At 39.2% G+C, this 19,238-nt stretch overlaps 2 long non-coding RNA genes across 3 annotated transcripts; both read left to right on the forward strand.

Moving 5' to 3' along the window:
* The first annotated feature begins 293 nt into the window (after nt 1–293).
* On the forward strand, nt 294–2,766 carry LOC108269664 (uncharacterized). The gene is made up of 4 exons (XR_001813509.3): nt 294–435; nt 514–593; nt 1,982–2,161; nt 2,242–2,766. It is a non-coding gene; the product is annotated as an uncharacterized LOC108269664 (long non-coding RNA).
* Nucleotides 2,767–3,698: 932 nt separating this feature from the next.
* On the forward strand, nt 3,699–13,522 carry LOC128633610 (uncharacterized). 2 transcript variants are annotated; one of them, XR_008397053.1, is made up of 3 exons: nt 3,699–4,092; nt 8,317–11,424; nt 12,760–13,522. It is a non-coding gene; the product is annotated as an uncharacterized LOC128633610 (long non-coding RNA). The 2 variants fall into 2 exon arrangements; XR_008397054.1 differs by having other exon boundaries at nt 8,317–8,414.
* Nucleotides 13,523–19,238: the final 5,716 nt, after the last annotated feature.

A 19,238-nucleotide genomic window follows, 5' to 3' on the forward strand; every position in this document is an offset into this window, starting at 1 on the left:
ACAGGTAAGAGTCAGGCAATGTACAAACAGACTAAATCAGGTCAGATATGACCCCCCCCAAACAAAAAAAAAACCCAACCAGATCTAAAACCAGCATAACAACACCTTGGCTATAAGGCTTGGTAAAGTTATACAAGAATACACTGCACAGATACTTCACACCAGAACAAATAAACACAAGGACATAAATACACAGACTAATCAAGGGAAGAAGTAAAAACAGGTGAGAGTAATCATGACACATTAGGAAGACAACCAATGACAAGACCAGGGAGGAGACAAGACATCAACCAAAGCAAAATGCACATGGCCATATAAACAAACGCTGGTGCTGAGAGCTGCAGTGCACCCCAAGAAGTACAGAGCGCACTGAGAAGGGGAATACATGACATGTGCTTTCTATGGAAATTAGATGCCGTATATTTTATTTAGCAGGTAAGTCTTTAAACTCCCAGGAACCATCAGCAGGTCAAAAATAGGGATGTAACCAAATGCATTATTCTTATTTAACAGATCATTCTAAACAGATACAGGAGCAAGACTGGAGGTGTGCATTGGGACAAGGATCAAGGGAGGTTTTTACTACTATGCATGTGTGTGCATACAGTCTGATTTGAAGTTTGCAGGACAAACAACCAGACCACACTGTGCAATTTATTTACATCGTGTATTCATTCATCCTTAGTTACTGCCTGGTGAGGGCTATCGATGTTTAAATGACTAAATTGTTTATATTTTGGGAAATTGCACCAACTAAATTTGTCAGACAATACTGCAAGTGGGTACAAACAAAAATAATAACTGCAGGAGCAGGATTGCAAAAAAAGAAGAAAAAAAAGAATTTCTAGACCATGCTTACAGTGCTGGTATTTCTACATCTAAGTTTTCGCAATTGTTGTCCAGTGTTTCCAGAAGCATAGTGGTAGGGTTCGTGTTTAAGAAAAAAAAAAAAAAAATCTTCTTTAGGTCATGCCCACTTTGAGTTTAAATCCAAACACAGATACAGATACAGATACCCATATTTGTAGCTGAACAGACACAGTACATTATGTAGACACCTGACCATCACACCCATATGTAGTTCTTAACCAAACTGTTACCATCATATTGGAAGTGCACAATTGTGTAGAATGTCTTTTATGCAGCAGTATTACAATTTCCCTTCACTGGAACTAAGGGGAACAAACCTGTTCCAGCATGACAATGGCCCTGTGCACAAAGCAAGGTCCCTGAAAACACGGTTTGCCAAAGTTGGAGTGGAAGAAATAGAGTGGCCTGGACAGAGCCCTCAACTCAACCATACGGAGCACCATTGTGATGAATAGGAATGGTGACTGACAGGCCCAACATTAGTGTCTGACCTCACTAATGCTTACATTAAATAAGCAAATGAGCACAAATCCCCACAGCCACACTCCAAAATCTAGTGGAAAACCTTCCCAGAAGAGTGGAGGTTATTATAACAACAAGCGGGAACTAAATCCAGAGTGGTATGTTCAGAAAGCACACATGGATGTAATGGTTAAGTGTCCACAAACTTTTGGCTATATAGTTTACAATAGTGGCTGTCACATATTCCCCTCACTGCTCATGGCGCACTCCCCAGCAGGTTACACATTATTAATGTTTTGGTTTCCAATGTTTACGCTTCTTTATTTACACTGATGTTCATTTGTTTTGATTTGTGTAGTGTCTCTGCCCCATCTTGTAATTGGGATTGATCCTTATTGTTCTTTCCTGTTTAGTTACCATTGTGTTTGTCTATTTAGCCCTTGTTGTTTCATTGGCTCAGTGCGATGTCTTATTGTGTAATTATGTTGATTAATTCCAATCCTTGTTCTCTGTGTTCTTGATTTTGTTATTCTAGCTCCACCTGTGTTTTGACAAGTACCTATTTTCTGACTCACAAATATGGATTATTCTAGTTTGTTTCAGCCTGCCATGTTGATTTTGCACACCTGCTTTTTGTTTCACTCACCAGCACATGCCAGTGAAGGACATAGCGATTCGGCTAGGGACAGAGCAGCACGATGTATAGGTCAGTGCCTTTTATGTGGAACAATGAACTGGCACCACTTGTCCCTCCCAAAGTCATCACTCCCAAAGCCTCCACTCCAAGAGCCATCTCCGAGCCCATGGAGCTTTGAAGAACAAAAGTCCAGTAAGCTGTGCCCCCTCTCTCATTCTATGCCAGAATATCCATATGGCTTACCTTTTCCATATGTCCCTTCTCTGCATCAGGGCCCTATGATGGAATGGAATGTCCACATCTGTTGAACCCCAAGCCAGACAAAAGAGAGAGGGTTCATGCTTTAAAGGAAAAGCATGGAAATGGGCCACAAATATTGATGCCCAAAGATACCCAAGCCTGGATAACACAGAGGAAAATTCCATCCTTATGAAAAGAGTGGTGCCATTGTCTACAGAAAAGCTTCCTACTTGCATCCTGCTTCACTCACCCAAACAATATAGTGGCATTGCCTTCCACGCCTAGTCCAGACTTGCATTCCTTGCTCTTGCTACAATGCTAGTGCTCATAGTAGTTACTTAATAAAATGCTTTAATATGAATAACAACACAACTTTACAGTAAGCTATGTTTGTTTTAAATATACATAACATACCAAACAATATAATATAAGTAATGTAGCCTAAGCAACTTGGAATCAGTGAGGGATGGTTTAATGTGAAAGAAACTTTCCAGATCCAGTGATAAAGCAAGTCCTACCTTATGTATAAGATATTCATAAAATATATTTTAATATAGCTATACTGTAGCTAATTTAAAAAAGATTATCCAGTATCTGCATAACTTGAGGAGACTGTAAGTGGTATTTTTACAGGTAGTGAATGTACACAAGGTTTCTAAGTAGAAGTGACATGGCTCCATGTATCTCTATCCACAAGGAAGCAATACTGAAAACTGTACTGTCAATCGCAAGGACCTCTGGGAATGATGCAAAGAGAAGCATGCTCTCTCAACCGTTAAGAAGACTGGGCCATTTCTACTGCCTCTGTGTCTTTTGTCCTTGCCCTGTATCACCATGTTGTCTATTATCACAAGTCATTAATAAATGAGATGAATTTGCTTTTCAGTTCTAGTAACATACAACTGCATGTATAGTAATAGATAATATACATTTCACAAATGGTGAGATAGTCTCATATAGTAGATGAAGCACCTTATTCTGTTGTATAACTACAGTCTTCCCAGAGTTCTTTTGGAGACGCGTGGGGTTCAAGCGTCAGGACTGCAAGGGTTTTCCTAACTAAAATGTTTCCTAGCAACCAAGCAATCTTCTACACCTCCTCAGAAAAAAACACAAAGTCTCTTAAGAAATTCATGAGCTGCATGGCCAAGTGTGTGAGTCTGTGTTTGTTAGTCTGCATGCATGGGTAGATAAAGAACTTTAAAAGTTGTCAAAGAAGAAAGATACAAATATAAACGTGTATTGCTATAAGATATCCATACTACCCTGTATGAATTCTTTCCTGTATTGTTATGGTAACAAAGGGCCAGAATGACTGTTAGCTGATAAACAAAAGGCTCATTTCTTTCATCCTTCACTAAATACATTAGGGTTGTGCCAGTAGACGATGATATTGGGGATGCCGTTTTCACGATATCTCGAGACGACACTGGGTTCGTTTTCCTATTAATATATTTGTGGCCGCGGGGGCGTGGTGGAGCGTCGGCTGTGAATGGAGAGGAGGCGGGTGGAACCGACAGGTAACGCGTGACGATTCTCACCTGTGTGTAATTAGAGAGAGAGAGAGAGAGAGAGAGAGAGAGAGAGAGAGAGAGAAGCAAGCAAGCAAGCAGCAAGCAGCAAGCCGACCAGCACCGAGCCGTGTGTGTATAAAATCGAACCGCTGAAAAGTGAACGTAAAGGAATAAAGCGCCTTTTGAGTTGTTTCAAGCCTGCCTCCAGCTTCCTCATTCCTTCCCCGAACTTGGGAAATGCTGCTTGGGAACTCGGTACGCCCTTAGCGTCTGGTTTGAAACCAAAATATTGCCAAATAGGCGACGTGACATTTTTCTTTACCACCAAAGATTATCATTTTCCGAACATCATTTCCCGCGATAATGGAAGTAAGTAAATAATTAAATAAATAAGTAAATAAACAAGTTTATTTACTAAACAAGTTTATTTTTTAATTTTTAAAAATGTATTTATTTACTAAACAAGTTGATTTATTTTTGATAAATGAGTAAATAAGTGAGCTTATAAGTAATAAGTAATAAATTAACAAGTAATAACCGTTGCCCCGCCCACAATAACATTGTGTATCGTCGATCTTGAGAGCATGATCTGTCTACGGAGAAGACGGCAACACATTAAGATAAAACCTATAATCACTCATTTCAAGGTAAAAACCTGCCATGCAACAACTAACTAAACTAACTAGACAAATCAAGTGATATATCTGTGCAAACGTTAGGCTGCTTGAGGAGCCAATTAAAACATGAAAGTGCAGCTGAAATAAACTCTCTTTTATACCTTCTTTTTTACGTGCGTTTTTTTTGACAGGAGTTAAACCTTAAGTCACAATTAGGTCAAAAGAAGCAATGCTAGCCTATATGGCTTTACAATAGATTGAGACCATTTTATGACACTTTTCTTGTTCTGTAATTGAAGCTATAGAGGGTTTTTTTATAATTATTTTTAAATCAAATTTACATTCACAGATAAATAAATGTCTGCATTTGAATATCAAACCATGACCTTTGCCTTGTCCACTCAGTGAGCAGTAAAATTCATTTTGTATTATCATGGGAGTGGCCACTTTTGACAAAGTTCACTGGGAGTGCGCCTAATCTGCTAGCGCATGGAGTTGTGCATGATGACGTGTAAAATCGCGATCTCTCACACTGGTAAGAGAGCAGTTTGTTTTCTTCAAACTTGAACACATTACCGTACAAGCATATGTTTGTGACCGAGGGTATATTTTGCTGTCTTAATAATAATGCAGACTGACCAGTGGTTAATTAGACTGTAGGTTTCAATTTTAACACTCAACTCTTTCAATTTGTTTCTTTTATTCTGAGTTGTGTTTTTGCAGTGTCATCTGAGTATTCTGAACAAATCGAAGATTTTGTTAGTTTACCTGTCGTTTTTGCACCAAGACACGAGATGTTGAGGGGTAATGTGCTGCACTGTAGAGTTCATAGCAACGAACAGCATTGTTTTTTCAAATGTTGCCTGCTAACAGACATTTTGTACTTGCGCAGCTTTTAAAGCTCATTTACATCGGGTTCACAATCCAGTACGTTTACATGGACAACAATAATCCGATAATAACCTGATTAAGACAATACTCTGATTAAGAAACTAGCATGTAAACAGCGATTATTGATGACCTTAATCTGACTAAAGTCATACTCGAAGCAAACACGAATCGAATTAAGACGTGGAGTATTCCTATTTCAGTCGCATTATCGACGAGTATTATAAACATGTACACACCTTAATCATACTATTAATGTTGTGTGGGAGTTTTCACCGCATTTTGTGACAGAACACGTACACATACCATTTGACGGCAAACAAGAGAGCATGGCTGTGTCCGAAACCGCATACTTACCTACTATATAGCATGCTATATACATGTATTTCAGCTACTATATGGTAGGTAAGTATGCGGTTTCGAACACAGCCCATGGCTTCAAGCAGTCGTCTATTTGCATGTATAGCATGACAAATAATTAACTGCACTTGAAGCTTTCATAAAATTAAAAATTAAAAACACCCAAAACTGTATGCGGTACCATAACGAAGACGAATTGTATGTCGATACGTGAAATTCTGGAGGGGACGTCGAAGGGCGTGGTGTGGGGACGTAATGACGTGTGCCATTAATCGATCTATGTTCTATAACATGTCAAACAGGAACATGAAAGGAATATTCTAAATGCAACTCATGTAAACACCTGAGAGTATTGTCTTATTCACAATAAGGTCAATAATTAGATTATCAAATCCACGAGCCATCTAATCTGTCAATAATCTAATTATTGAACATACTCTGAGTAAGCCAATATTGTGATTAAGGTGTTTACATGAATTGCTTTTATAATACTCCTTTGATGTACCCGTTTTACATGTTCTAGAACATAGATCGATTAACAGCACACGTCATTACGTCACCACGCCGTCCGACATCCCCTCCAGAATTTCACGTATCGACATACAATTAGACTTCATTATGATACCGTATACAGTATTGGGTGTTTTTATTTAAAATTTTTACAAACACTTTTTTTTTAAATTAAAAATTGCCGTTTACATGGTAGTTTCTTAATCAGAGTATTGTCTTAATCGGGTTAATATTGGATTATTGTTGTCCATGTAAACATACTGAATGAATCTGCACCCTCTGTTACTGGTAGTCTTTGTTACAGATTTTAAATGCGCTATTTCGTTGTGTGACCACCAATTCTACACTTATATGCCACTTAAAAGAAGAATATAGTAGAGGGGCAACCTGTGGCATGTCCAATAACAGGTTGTAAAAATACTTTCACTGTGAAATCATCAGTGACTACGTTTACATGGACAGCAGTAATCTAATTAATGACCTTACTCTGATTAAGATGATAATGTGATTAAGGTGTTTACATGAGTCGCTTTTAGAATACTCCTGTCATGTTCCCGTTTTACATGTTATAGAACATAATTAGATTAACAGCCCATGTCATTACGTCGCCATGCCATCCGACGTCCCTCCAGAATTTCACGTATCAACATACAGTCCGTCTTCTTTATGGTATCGTATACAGTTTTGGGTATTTTTATTTAATTTTTTTTTACGAATGTTTTAAGTGCAGGTAATTATTTGTCATGCTATACGTGCTAATAGACAACTACTTGAAGCCGTGGGCTGCGTCTCAAACTGCATGCTTACCGTCTATATAGTAGCCGAGATACATGTATTTTTCCCTACTACAGGCCTATAGTAGGCAAGTATGTGGTTTGGGACGCAGCCGAATTCTCTTGTTCGCCATAAAATGTTGAGAACTGACGTGTGATTGTGCAAAATGCGGTGAAAACTCTCACACGACGTTCATAATGTGATTAAGGTGTTTACATTTCTGTAACACACGTCCATAATGCGACTAAAACAGGAGTACTCCACCTGTCTTAATTCGATTAGAGCTTAATTCGAATGTGACCTTAATTAGATTAAGGTAAGTAAAAATTGCTGTTTACATGGTAGTTTCTTAATCAAAGTATGATCTTAATCTGGTTAAGAGTGGATTATTTTTGTCCATGTAAACGCAGCTATTTACTGCTCATATGTCCAGGAAACATAGAGCATGTTCTGTTGATAGCATAAGTGACATTTACATGGAAACTATTTCTCACTCTAATACTGTCATTGCATGTGAAGATGCTTCCCAGAGCTCAAATGATGCAACAAATGAAAGCATTGAATTGCCACAGAATATCAATGAGTCCTTTCTTAGGAATGTAATTGCCGCACTATCCGGCACTAATTTTTAAATTTGGTCCCTTGATTAGATTATGGATGATGCGAAAGAAAACACAGCTACTTGAAGAGATATGCCAGGCATTTGAAAAACTTTAAAAAAACATCTGCCTTACTTTATCCGAAAGACATCAGATATTTCAGGCATATCTTTCAGCTGGGCCAGGATGCAGTCAGCTTCTGCAAGACAAAGACAGTTGCAGTTTTTACCCCAACTTTTACAGTGACACAATTAAACATGTAGTGAGAGAATTTAGCATTTCAGAAATCAATACTAATGTATCCACAGACATAGTGTATAAAGGTACATCATATAAAAATGGTCATGTCCTTGTGTCAAAAAATGATGGGTCCATTGAGTTTGGAGAACTTCTCATTATTTTAACTCAAAATTATGCCGTTGTGTATTTTGTGATGGAAATACATAAAGTTGACCATCATTCTGAATAACATCTGTACTCTCTGACCAAACAGAGCACCATGTTGCAAAGTCTTAACATTAACGACTTGGTAGATTTTTATCTGTTACTATTATACATTAAGTGGCATCAAGTCATTCCACTGAAACACAGTGTTTTGTCGAAATAAAGATGTCTTGGCCACAGTGGTGGAGAAACCATACTAAAAATGCTTCTGTATGCTTAGTAAAAATGATAACATACAATTTGAAAGTAAAAGCAGTTTAAAAAAAAAACAAAAAAACTTTTAGATCTACAGAAATAAAAAAAGTTTAAATCCTCACACACATTATGCACTCAAAAGAATAGGCTCCTGTTATGTGCAGTGTTACCTCACTAAATGTCTAATTGCTACTTATTGATTCCAGGAATGACTGACTTGGAGAGAACATTCTACACACCACCATCACTGAGGTCTTGCCTGTCCCTCCAGAGGTAGAAGATATATTGCCCTTGCAATCCCATGGTGTGGTGACATGATTTTAAGTTTACTTTATTTTTCTTTTTTACTCTTTCTCTCATCTTTGTTTCCTTCCATCTCTTTCCCTCCATCTTTCCTCTTTCATGTCCAGTAAGATTATCATTAATCTGTCATATGCTCTCTACTGTATTGTTTGTAAACAAAGTACATATTATGAATTTGTATGTTGAGAAATGACCCAACTAAACTCATAAAATCTCACAGGCAGACAGAAACAAAAATAACTGCGTGAGTGAGATTAAAAAACTCCCTTCTGGTTTAGGCCACACTCACTCTGGGTTTAAATACAAAACATCACTTTACACGTCGAAAAGAGTGACGTGTTTTTACCCTTAAGTCCTGCGTTCAGATCATTAAGTCAGCTGAAAATGTCAGCTAGGTAGGTAAAAAGGGCAAGCCATTTTTTAATCAGAAAATCTTGGCGCTAGCAGGGAGTCATTGAGAACACATTACTCTAATGTTTGATATAAATATTAACTGAAGCTCTTGACCTGTATTTGCATGATTTTATGCACTGTCCTGCAGCCACATGTTGGACTGTATGAAAGAGTAGGCATACAGGTGTTCCTAATCAAAGTGTTCAGCGAGCGTATACACTATATGGTCAAAAGTATGTCAACACCTGAAATTCACACACACGTGGTTCTTCCTCAAACTGTTGCCAGAAAGGTGGAAGCACACAAACATCCTTGATGAGGCCCAAATCTGTTCAAGCACGATAATGCCCCTGTGCATAAAGCAAAATCCATTTGCACAAAGCAAAACCATCTAAGACATGGTTTGCCAAGGTTGGCATGGAACAACTCAAGTCGCCTGTTTAGATCCCTGCCATCAACCCTACAGAACACCTTTGGGATGAATAGGAATGTCGAATTCAAAATCTAGTGGAAAGTCTTCCCAAAAGTGTAAGTGGAGGTTATTATAACAGCAAATAGGGGACTAAACCTAGAATGGGACATTAGTAATACAGTGCATGAGTGTGATAAATGGGTGGCCATATTCTTGTGGCCATATAGTGTGTGTCATGAAAAAGTTGAGACAGATGCAATTGCAGAATTTTAAAGATTTAATAAAAGTAACAAATAAAATACAAAGACACTAACTAAGGCAAAACACAGTGGCAAGGACTAAACACAAACACAGCAGCAGAGACAGAAACATAGAAAGACAACATGAGACAAGGAAGCAGTGGAAACAGTGGCTATATATAAAAGCGTGCTCGTTAACCAGGAAGTGAATTCAGGTACTCATGTGACTGATGAGTATGGTGCAGTGGCTGCTGGGAACTGGAGTCCAGAGTTCCTTCCCTGATACATGATAGAACCACCCCCCGGGGCGCTTCTCCCTGAGCGCCAAAATACACTCCCTCACTCTGGCGGTCATGGCCCCCTGTGCAAAACATCCCCAGCTGAAGCAGAAGACTGAGCAGCGTCCTCAGCTGGGCAGGAAGGCAGTGCTTGGTTGTTTGTGTCAGCAGATTCGGGCATGATATCCCCGGTCCGGCATGAATGCAGAGCGAGGCTGACTGATGTTCTCTGTGGACTGACTGGTTCGTTGGACTAGACCACAATAGGTGAGGGTGGGAGATGGTTCCACCTTGGTAAAAAGGCTCCCACTTGTACAGGGACTCATGGACCCTGAAAAATTCCATTGCATCCATGTGTCAGTCTCATGTTCTGTCACTAAACGAAGTTGAGACAGATGCAATTGCAGAATTTTAAAGATTTAATAAAGTAACAAACAAAATACAAAGACACTAAGGCAAACCACCATAGCATGGACTAATCACAAACCAAAAACACAGCAGAAGAGACAGAAATATAGTAAGACAACGTGAGACGAGGAAGCTGTGCAAACAGTGGCTATATATAAGCATGCTCGTTAACCAAAAAGTGAATTCAGGTGCAGGTTCATGTGACTGAGTATGGTGCAGTAGCTTCTGGGAACTCCAGAGTTCCTTCCCTGATACATGACTGTGTGTGTGTGCGTCGGCCTCACATATTTGTCATACTTGTGTATATGTGGCCAGGGACCAGGATGAAAGAGGCTGCATATTTGATTACTTACTTTTAAAGTTCTTTCTTACTTCTCTTTCTCAGTCCCCAGGAGACAATCAAACTGGACCTCTGAGATTTGACCTAATAAGTCACTGATCTCATTTGCATCACCAAATTCCTACAAATTCATGAACTATAAACCCTACAAATCCACGAGCCATAAAATAAGGCTCATATCAGAATCCACATTTATGTAATATTCATCCACACATCCAAACTGATAAACTGCTGTCCAATTGATGTCAGTCACAGGTATCTGGACATTAACTGGGTAGGGGATGCCGGGCAGCCCTCTGTCCTCCTGCAGGGTGAGAATTTGATTTGGATAAGGATGTAAATGAGGCAGAGTGTAGTCATTTAGCTGCAGGGGCTGCGGAACGTTAAAGATTTATGTCTGATGAGCCGTTCGTACTATTAATAATCTTTTGAAAAGCATTCGTAATGGATAATGGGTTTGTAATGGGTGGATGGGTTTCTTCTGATGGATGAGACTCCTGATGATGAAACTTGACCCAGAGAGAATGTCTTACTCTTTAGCTTTCCTTGTATCTTTGTATCACGTATTGGGATACCTTAACAACAATTTAACATGATAGATTATACAATCCAAATTCCAGATTAAACAGTTTTGGGTTTGTTTTGGGGGGGTTTTTTGTGTGTGGTATCAGTTAAAACTGTGTTTTTTCTAATCAGTGCTATAAACAGCACTGTTTTTTTTCCTCTCACTTCAAGAACCTGCCTTCAATTGACTTTTAGGATCCTGAGATTTGACCGCTTGATCTAACTTGTGCTACAACAGGGGGGAAAAGAGCACATTGTATGATGCCAGATGCTGGAGCTGACCTTTGCATTCATCCTGTTGAAATTAAATGGACAACAGCCGCAGGTTTCGGCTGAGGACGGCATGAGAACTGTCTTCCCTCCTGAATGCTAATAAGGTCCAGCTCACTTTCTTCAACGCTTGATTCTTTCCTGCTACAATCTTCCTCTTTTAAATGGGCAAATCAGCAAGAAGCCCTCAATAAGTCTATTTGGAAGCAGCTGCTGTGTAATTGGATTTGTTATTAGTTGAACTGTCAGTAAATTAAAAATTGATCTTGGGGAACCATTTGGAAAAAAGGCAAGACTACCTTCAGGCTCAGAAGTTGGAAGGAGCACTGAAAATAGATCATGAATAATTTCCAGCAGATCTCTTCTAGCACCATGTCAGTGAGAACATCCGCTGATATGCACACATACCAATAAGCTCCTTGCCGCACACCCTCATGGTAATTTACTGGCACCAGGAGGGACATTCGTCTTCAGAACACTTGTCAGTGTTGATGCTAACAGTGCACCACTTCCCAAGCCTTTGCCGATAAAGTCATTACACCACGTGCACACACATTACCAACTAATTAGCACTACATGCCATTTAGAGAAAATGAAACTTTTAGCCATGAGGAAAAAAAAAAAAACAGACCTACACAACTAACTTTCTTCACTAGCAATATAATTTCTATGCACAATATTTATTATAGTACATCTTTGCACATGTAATGATGTGACAAGATACAGGCTGACTTCTGTCTTACCCATGATACCTTGTCACATAATTAACTGCATTGTTCTGCTCAGCAATGAGCAAACTATTGACATAATCTGCATGGTGTAATTAGGAATCATGGGAGTTTGCGGCAGCTTTGGGCAAACTGCTTTGCTATTTTTTTCTCCAGAAGAGGAACCCAATCTGAGATCAGTCCATGTAATTTAAAGTGTTTGTGACTGAAAACACAGCTTTCCTCCCATTCTGAGGAACCTGGCTGGAGATAAAGTCATTAACTATAGCCCACTGCACCATACAGCATTACCTGCTCATGGCAACAGGTGAAAGAGTGATAGTATATTAAGCTTTTTCTTACATTCCAAAGACAAGTAGAATCTACAGTGATACAACCGTGCTATACAAAACAAATGTTAGATAGCTAGATACAGTCAGTACTCCTTAGACTTTGCTAAGCATGTAATAAAAAAAATTAAACACAGGGTTATGTTTACATCTTTTAGCCAATAAAAATGCACAAAATTTTTTTCGATGAAGTTTTGATGCCACCACATTGGGCCTTGAGTGTCCCTGAGTCTCTGACTAAGACTGAATAATTCAATATTGCATTGACTCCTGCATTCCCATTGCAATGTTTGCACATTCCTGCATTGACTCTGTTGCATTTTTGCTGCTAATGTATTATAAAAATATCCATCCATCCATCTTCTACTGCTTACTCCTCCTTCAGGGTCATGGGGGAACCTGGAGCCAATCCCAGGGCACAAGCATCAGGCACAAGGCGGGGTACACCCTGGACAGGGTGCCAGTCCATCACAGGGCACAATCACATACACACTCACACACCCATTCATACACTATTCAGACACTTTAGACACACCAATCAGCCTACCATGCATGTCTTTGGACTGGGGGAGGAAACCGGAGTACCCGGAGGAAACCCCGCAGCGCGGTTTCCCGGCGGGAATCGAACCCCCGGCCCTGGAGGTTTGAGGCAAATGTGCTAAACACTAAGCCACCGTGCGCCCCTATTATAATATGTTTTTATTATAATATGTACATGGCTTCTACCACAATAACTGACAATAAATGATTGGTATAAGCTAATCTGCTGAAGAATAAGTCATAGCATGTTATGTTCACATTTATACCATTTTTAAATTATATTGTTACTCTTTGGCACCTATCTTTTGCACTACTTGTTATATCAGACACTTACACACTAAAACTGTTGATGACTACTGGTCGATGCTACACTGTCACTTACTGCACCTATTGTCCTGTTTTAGTAGTATTGTATGGTCTTGTGTTGTTAGCACATGTTTGCATGTGCACTTTATGTAAAAATGTGTAGATCTTATTTAGTTCTGTGTCGTCTCATGTGGTTAGTGTGTTATGTAGCACCATAGTCCTAGAGGAACGTTGTTTCGTTTCACTGTGTACTGTACCAGCTGTATAAAGTTGAAATGACAATAAAACCACTTGAATTTGAACTTGAAGACATTCATGAACAGGTGGATTGGTCATCGAGGTACAGTAGCATTGTTTGGCTGCCTGCATCACCCAACATCACACCCTCAACTTCTTTGGGGATTCGTCAGAGATTATGTATACAACACTAAGACCAGTGAGAGACCAGTCCCTGAAGGATTCAACCAAAGCCATCTTCGATTAAAATGAGTACAGCTTCATTTACCAACAAACATCACTGCGAAAGACCGAAAAATATAATGTCGTGGAAATGCAATTTTGCCAATTCAAGTAGTTGCCGCAAAAAAGCACATTAACTTGTGACACAAGTTGTATCACAAATTGAAAAAAAGCTGCAGCAAAATCAAGCATTTTTAGCCGCAACAATTACAAAAAAATAAAATAAATCAGAGAAATCCTATATGAACTGACAGACATAGGCTACGTCTACATTAATCCGGTTAAAAACTGCATTTTCGTTTTCCCTGTACTGTGCATGCGTAAAACCGTAAGAAGCTTTAGCCTGCATCATTTCAGGCGTTTATTTAAAAATGCAATCTGAAGGCTGTACAAGTGACATTCATCTAGCTATCAAACTGGATAGCAGGCACAACAACTGCAATACAACATTTTCCAAATTTGTGTTCAGTTGAATAGGTCACATGACTGCATCACATGACTAAAAATACATCATCGTTTTTAAATATCTCCGTTTTCTTGTTCCACACTACAACAGTAAAACAGCATTTTCAAAATTATTCACTTGGGAGAGCGTTTTGGAAAAGCTCTGTTTTCTATGGACAAAAACACCATCTCAGTGTGGATGGATTGCCAAAACATAGAGAAAAAGATCCGTTTTCAAATTTATCCGGATTAATGTACTGTAGACGTAGCTATAGATGAACTGAAGGCAAGAATCACAGTTGTTACTGAAAACATTGATGTGGATATGTTGCAGCATACATGGCAGGTTTTGGATCATCTCCTGGATGTTTTTGCGCATCACAAATGGTGCTAGTATTAAATTTTTATAACATTATTACATTAAGAAAAAAAAACTAAGGTTTAGGTTTTGTGTGTCTAAATTTCTAAATTGATCATCCTATGCGTGCTAGTAAATGTTTAATATAGTGTCAAAGTTGTAAAGATAATTTTCACACACATTGTTACAGTGAGACAGAGAGAGTGAGACAGAGTGACAGAGTATCATTAATAATTTTTTTATTTAAAAATGTAAAAATGACTTTATACACTATCTCACAAAAGTGAGTACACCCCTCACATTTTTGTAAATATTTGATTATATCTTTGCATGTGACAACACGGAAGAAATGACACTTTGCTACAATGTAAAGTAGTGAGTGTACAGCTTGTGTAACAGTGTAAATTTGCTGTCCCCTCAAAATAACTCAACACACAGCCATTAATGTCTAAACCACTGGTGAGTACACCCCAAAGTGAAAATGTCCAAATTGGGCCCAATTAGCCATTTTCCCTCCCCGGTGTCATGTGACTTGTTAGTTTTACAAGGTCTCAAGTGTGAATGGGGAGCAGGTGTGTTAAATTTGGTGTCATCGCTCTCACACTCCCTCATACTGGTCACTGGAAGTTCAACATGGCACCTTATGGCAAAGAACTCTCTGAGGATCTGTATCTTGGCAATCTATAAGAAGATTGCCAAGACCCTGACACTGAGCTGCAGCACGGTGGCCAAGACCATACAGCGGTTTAACAGGACAGATTCCACTCAAAACAGGCCTCACCATGGTCGACCAAAGAAGTTGAGTGCACATGCTTAGCGTCATATACAGAGGTTATCTTTGGGAAATAGACTTATGAGTGCTGCCAGCATTGCTGCAGAGGTTGAAGGGGTGGGGGGTCAGCCTGTCAGTGCTCAGACCATATGCCGCACACTGCATCAAATTGGTCTGCATGGCTGTCATCCCAGAAGGAAGCCTCTTCTAAAGATGATGCACGAGACGAACAGTTTGCTGAAGACAAGCAGGACGTGGATAACTGGAACCATGTCCTGTGGTCTGATGAGACCAAGATAAACTTATTTGGTTCAGATGGTGTCAAGCGTGTGTGGCGGCAACCAGGTGAGGTGTACAAAGACAAGTGTGTCTTGCCTACAGTCAAGCATGGTGGTGGGAGTGCCATGGTCTGGGGCTGCATGAGTGCTGCAGGCACCGGGGAGCTACAGTTCATTGAGGGAACCATGAATGCCAACGTGTACTGTGACATACTAAAGCAAAGCATGATCAGTTTGCAGTATTCCAGCATGATAACAACCCCAAGCACACCTCCAAGACGACCACTGCCTTGCTAAAGAAGCTGAGGGTGAAGGTGATGGACTGGCCAAGCATGTCTCCAGACCTAAACCCTATTGAGCATCTGTGGGGTATCCTCAAACGGAAGGTGGAGGAGCACAAGGTCTCTAACATCCACAAACTCCGTGATGTCGTCATGGAGGAGTGGAAGAGGACTCCAGTAGCAACCTGTGAAGCTCTGGTGAACTCCATGCCCAAGAGGGTTAAGACAGTGCTGGAAAGTAATGGTGGCCATGCAAAATATTGGCACTTTGGGCCCAATTTGGACATTTTCACTTAGGGGTGTACTAACTTTTTGTAACTTTTTTACACTATCCATTGTTACCCAGATGAGGATGGGTTCCCTTCTGAATCTGGTTCCTCTCAAGGTTTCTTACTCTTAACATCTTAGGGAGTTTTTCCTTGCCACCGTCGCCACCGGCTTGCTCAATTGGGATAAATTTGCACATTTAAAATCTGTATACCGTGTTTATATGTTTCTGTAAAGCTGCTTTGAGACAATGTCTATTGTAAAAAGCGCTATACAAATAAAATTGAATTGAATATTTGGTGTCAAAATTGTAAAGATAATTTTCAGACACCTTGTATGTTATAGTGGGGAAAAAATAAGGAAAGGTGAATGGTTCCTTGAATGTATGAATGGGTTAACAGAGCCTCATGCATAGGTAACACCAAGGCCAGATCACCAGCTATTCCCTTTCAACACATCAGACAGCAACACCATCTAGAATACTAACCAAAACACAAACAAATGCATGTGCATCAGGCTGCCATACCTCTCTGCCAGGCAGCTCATGGAGAGAAGCACAAAAGAGCTACTCGCAGGAAGAGAAGATATATGCATGTTTCATTTATGCTAACAAGACCTAACATTTCTCTCTCCTGTTCACATCTCCTGAAAAAGTCTTCCCTCGAGCATCACAGCTGAGCTTCCAACTGTCAACACAAAGAGCTCCCCTTACCCAAGTACTCTGATCACTAACACACCAAAACTGCACCATCTGCACTTTTCTCTCTCCCTCCTCTTGGGAGGGATCAATGCATGGTGATTTGTGTTCACACTAAGCTCTTGGGCCATGTCCACATCACACAGTATTTGAAGATCACTGTTGCTATACACTGTTAGATAGGACTGTACCAAATTGTATCATCCATGATACATTGGTACAACTCCTCTCCATGATAAACGTTTGCCATCCCATGATATTGACTATATAGTTGATGACGTTTACGTGCAATGACGTTGGCATCTCACACGTAGAACGAGAACAAGCATGGCAGAAGGTGGAGTCCCTTCCCTTGTAATGTAGTTTAAGAATAAAGTCGGATTCTGTGTTTACATTTCAAACTTGGACTGGATTTGAATAATTATTGTGTTTATATACTTTTTTGATGTTTTGCAGCATAGTTTAAGACTTGTTAAGGTTGGACTATTTAAAAATTATATGCACTTTTACAGATGAAAAGTATTTTTACGATGGCTTGTCACTGCCAGAATGCTGTCTGGGCCTGTGTTAAAAAAGCTTATGATAACTATTTCCAAAAATAATCTGAGAAGTCTACTTAAGACCAAAAATTGTGTTGGCTAAAAACTAGGATTAAAAGTGTGTTATAAACGTTCTCAGTGCAATGCTTATTGAGGAGTATGTGTTACTGCTAGAATAAATTGTAAGCATGAAGTGCAACAGGTGCATCACTATAAACTGATCAACCACACCTAACTTCTGTAATACAGGCCAATAAAAGTGCACAAAAATAGACTAAATGCATATGAAAATATATAAATGCTTAAATACCACATGATTAGCATAGGCTAATTGTTAAATACGTTTGCACATTATTCGAGAGCAGTTTGACGAATCACCATGAATCGATTAACTTTTTGTCTGCACAATCTGAAGATGATCTGATTTGATTTTCGTGAAAATCGGACAAATGTGTTTGAAAAGGTAGGTTTTCAAACATTTCAGAATGGCAGACAGCCAGTTCAGCTGACCATGGCATAATTGGTATCAATGATCTCAGTATGACCCAAGGAATCTATGAAGATCAGTGTCATGAAAATAGACAAAAATAATCAAATGTTTAAAAAAAAAAAAAAAAAAGTAACTTTTTTTTTTAATTGCATTAAAACTTTTTGTGTGCCTTCTTGTCATGGTGTGATTTCATGGAATATCTTAACATATGACAAATCATTTATAAAATACAGAATTTTAGGACTAAATTCAAAATGGCAGACACACAAAACAGCTAATCTAAGAACTTATCATTTGACTTGGAATGCCTCACAGAATCTAACGAGACCAGTATCGTGATTTTAGGACTAACCATTATAACATTATAACATAACATTATAAGCAAAAATGTGCTTTTTTCATATCTTGTGAACACTAGGTGGCACTGTTCTGAAACTGTGCAGTTACCCTCAAGTCATGAATGCTATGACAAGTACTTACAGTGTGTCCCAAATCACACACTCATACACTGTTCTACACCATTTTATAGTATAAATAGTGTGATTAGTTCACACTGAAAACCCCCAAATACATAGTGCACTTTAAGTTCCCGGATAATGCACACATTCAACCGAATGTGTGATGATGGACACTTCATGCACTCAACGGTCTCAGCTTTCCTTATGTAGTGGATGGGGAGGGGCTATATCAGGCTCAGATGCTGAACAAAAAAAAAAAAGAAGATGTTTACAGTGCCAGCAGCCATAGCCAAAATCACAACTTACTATGTTGATTTTAAACTGTGCAAGCAAAATTCACCTGTGGAGATGATTACGCCACTGTCTCACGATGACTAAGGTCTTGTTGGGCATAAAAGGAAACATTAACATAAACAGTAAAATGTACCAATTCATTATCTGTTTGGCTATTTCGCTAATGCTAGTGCCATAACATTATGCACACGTTTGATGTAATTTGCCCTCGACCGGGAAACAACATATACTTCTGTTTAGTACAATACCGAAAGTGTGCCATTTGAGACAATACTACCCTTCTAAAACTCATACATTAGACGGCAATGTGAATAGTGTATAATATGTCATTTGGGACACAACTTGAGTTTGGTCTGAATACACTAAAGAGTTACAGAGATATAGACTCATGACTGTTTTGGCGTACTTTGAATTCGTTTGTGTGTTATTTGAAAATGGTTTTTTACAATGGTCATTGTCTCAAAGCAGCTTTACAGAAACATATAAACACAAGATACAGATTGTAAGTGTGTGGATTAAATCCCAATTGAGCAAGCCGGTGGCGACGGTCGCAAGGAAAAACTCCCTAAGATGTTATGAGGAAGAAACCTTGAGAAGAACCAGACTCAGAAGGGAACCCATCCTCATCTGGGTAACAACAGATAGTGTAAAAGCAAATGAGTTGATGAGAGCTCCATCCAG

The sequence above is a fragment of the Ictalurus punctatus genome, chromosome 9 (assembly GCF_001660625.3).
Source record: "Ictalurus punctatus breed USDA103 chromosome 9, Coco_2.0, whole genome shotgun sequence".
Taxonomy (NCBI): domain Eukaryota; kingdom Metazoa; phylum Chordata; class Actinopteri; order Siluriformes; family Ictaluridae; genus Ictalurus; species Ictalurus punctatus.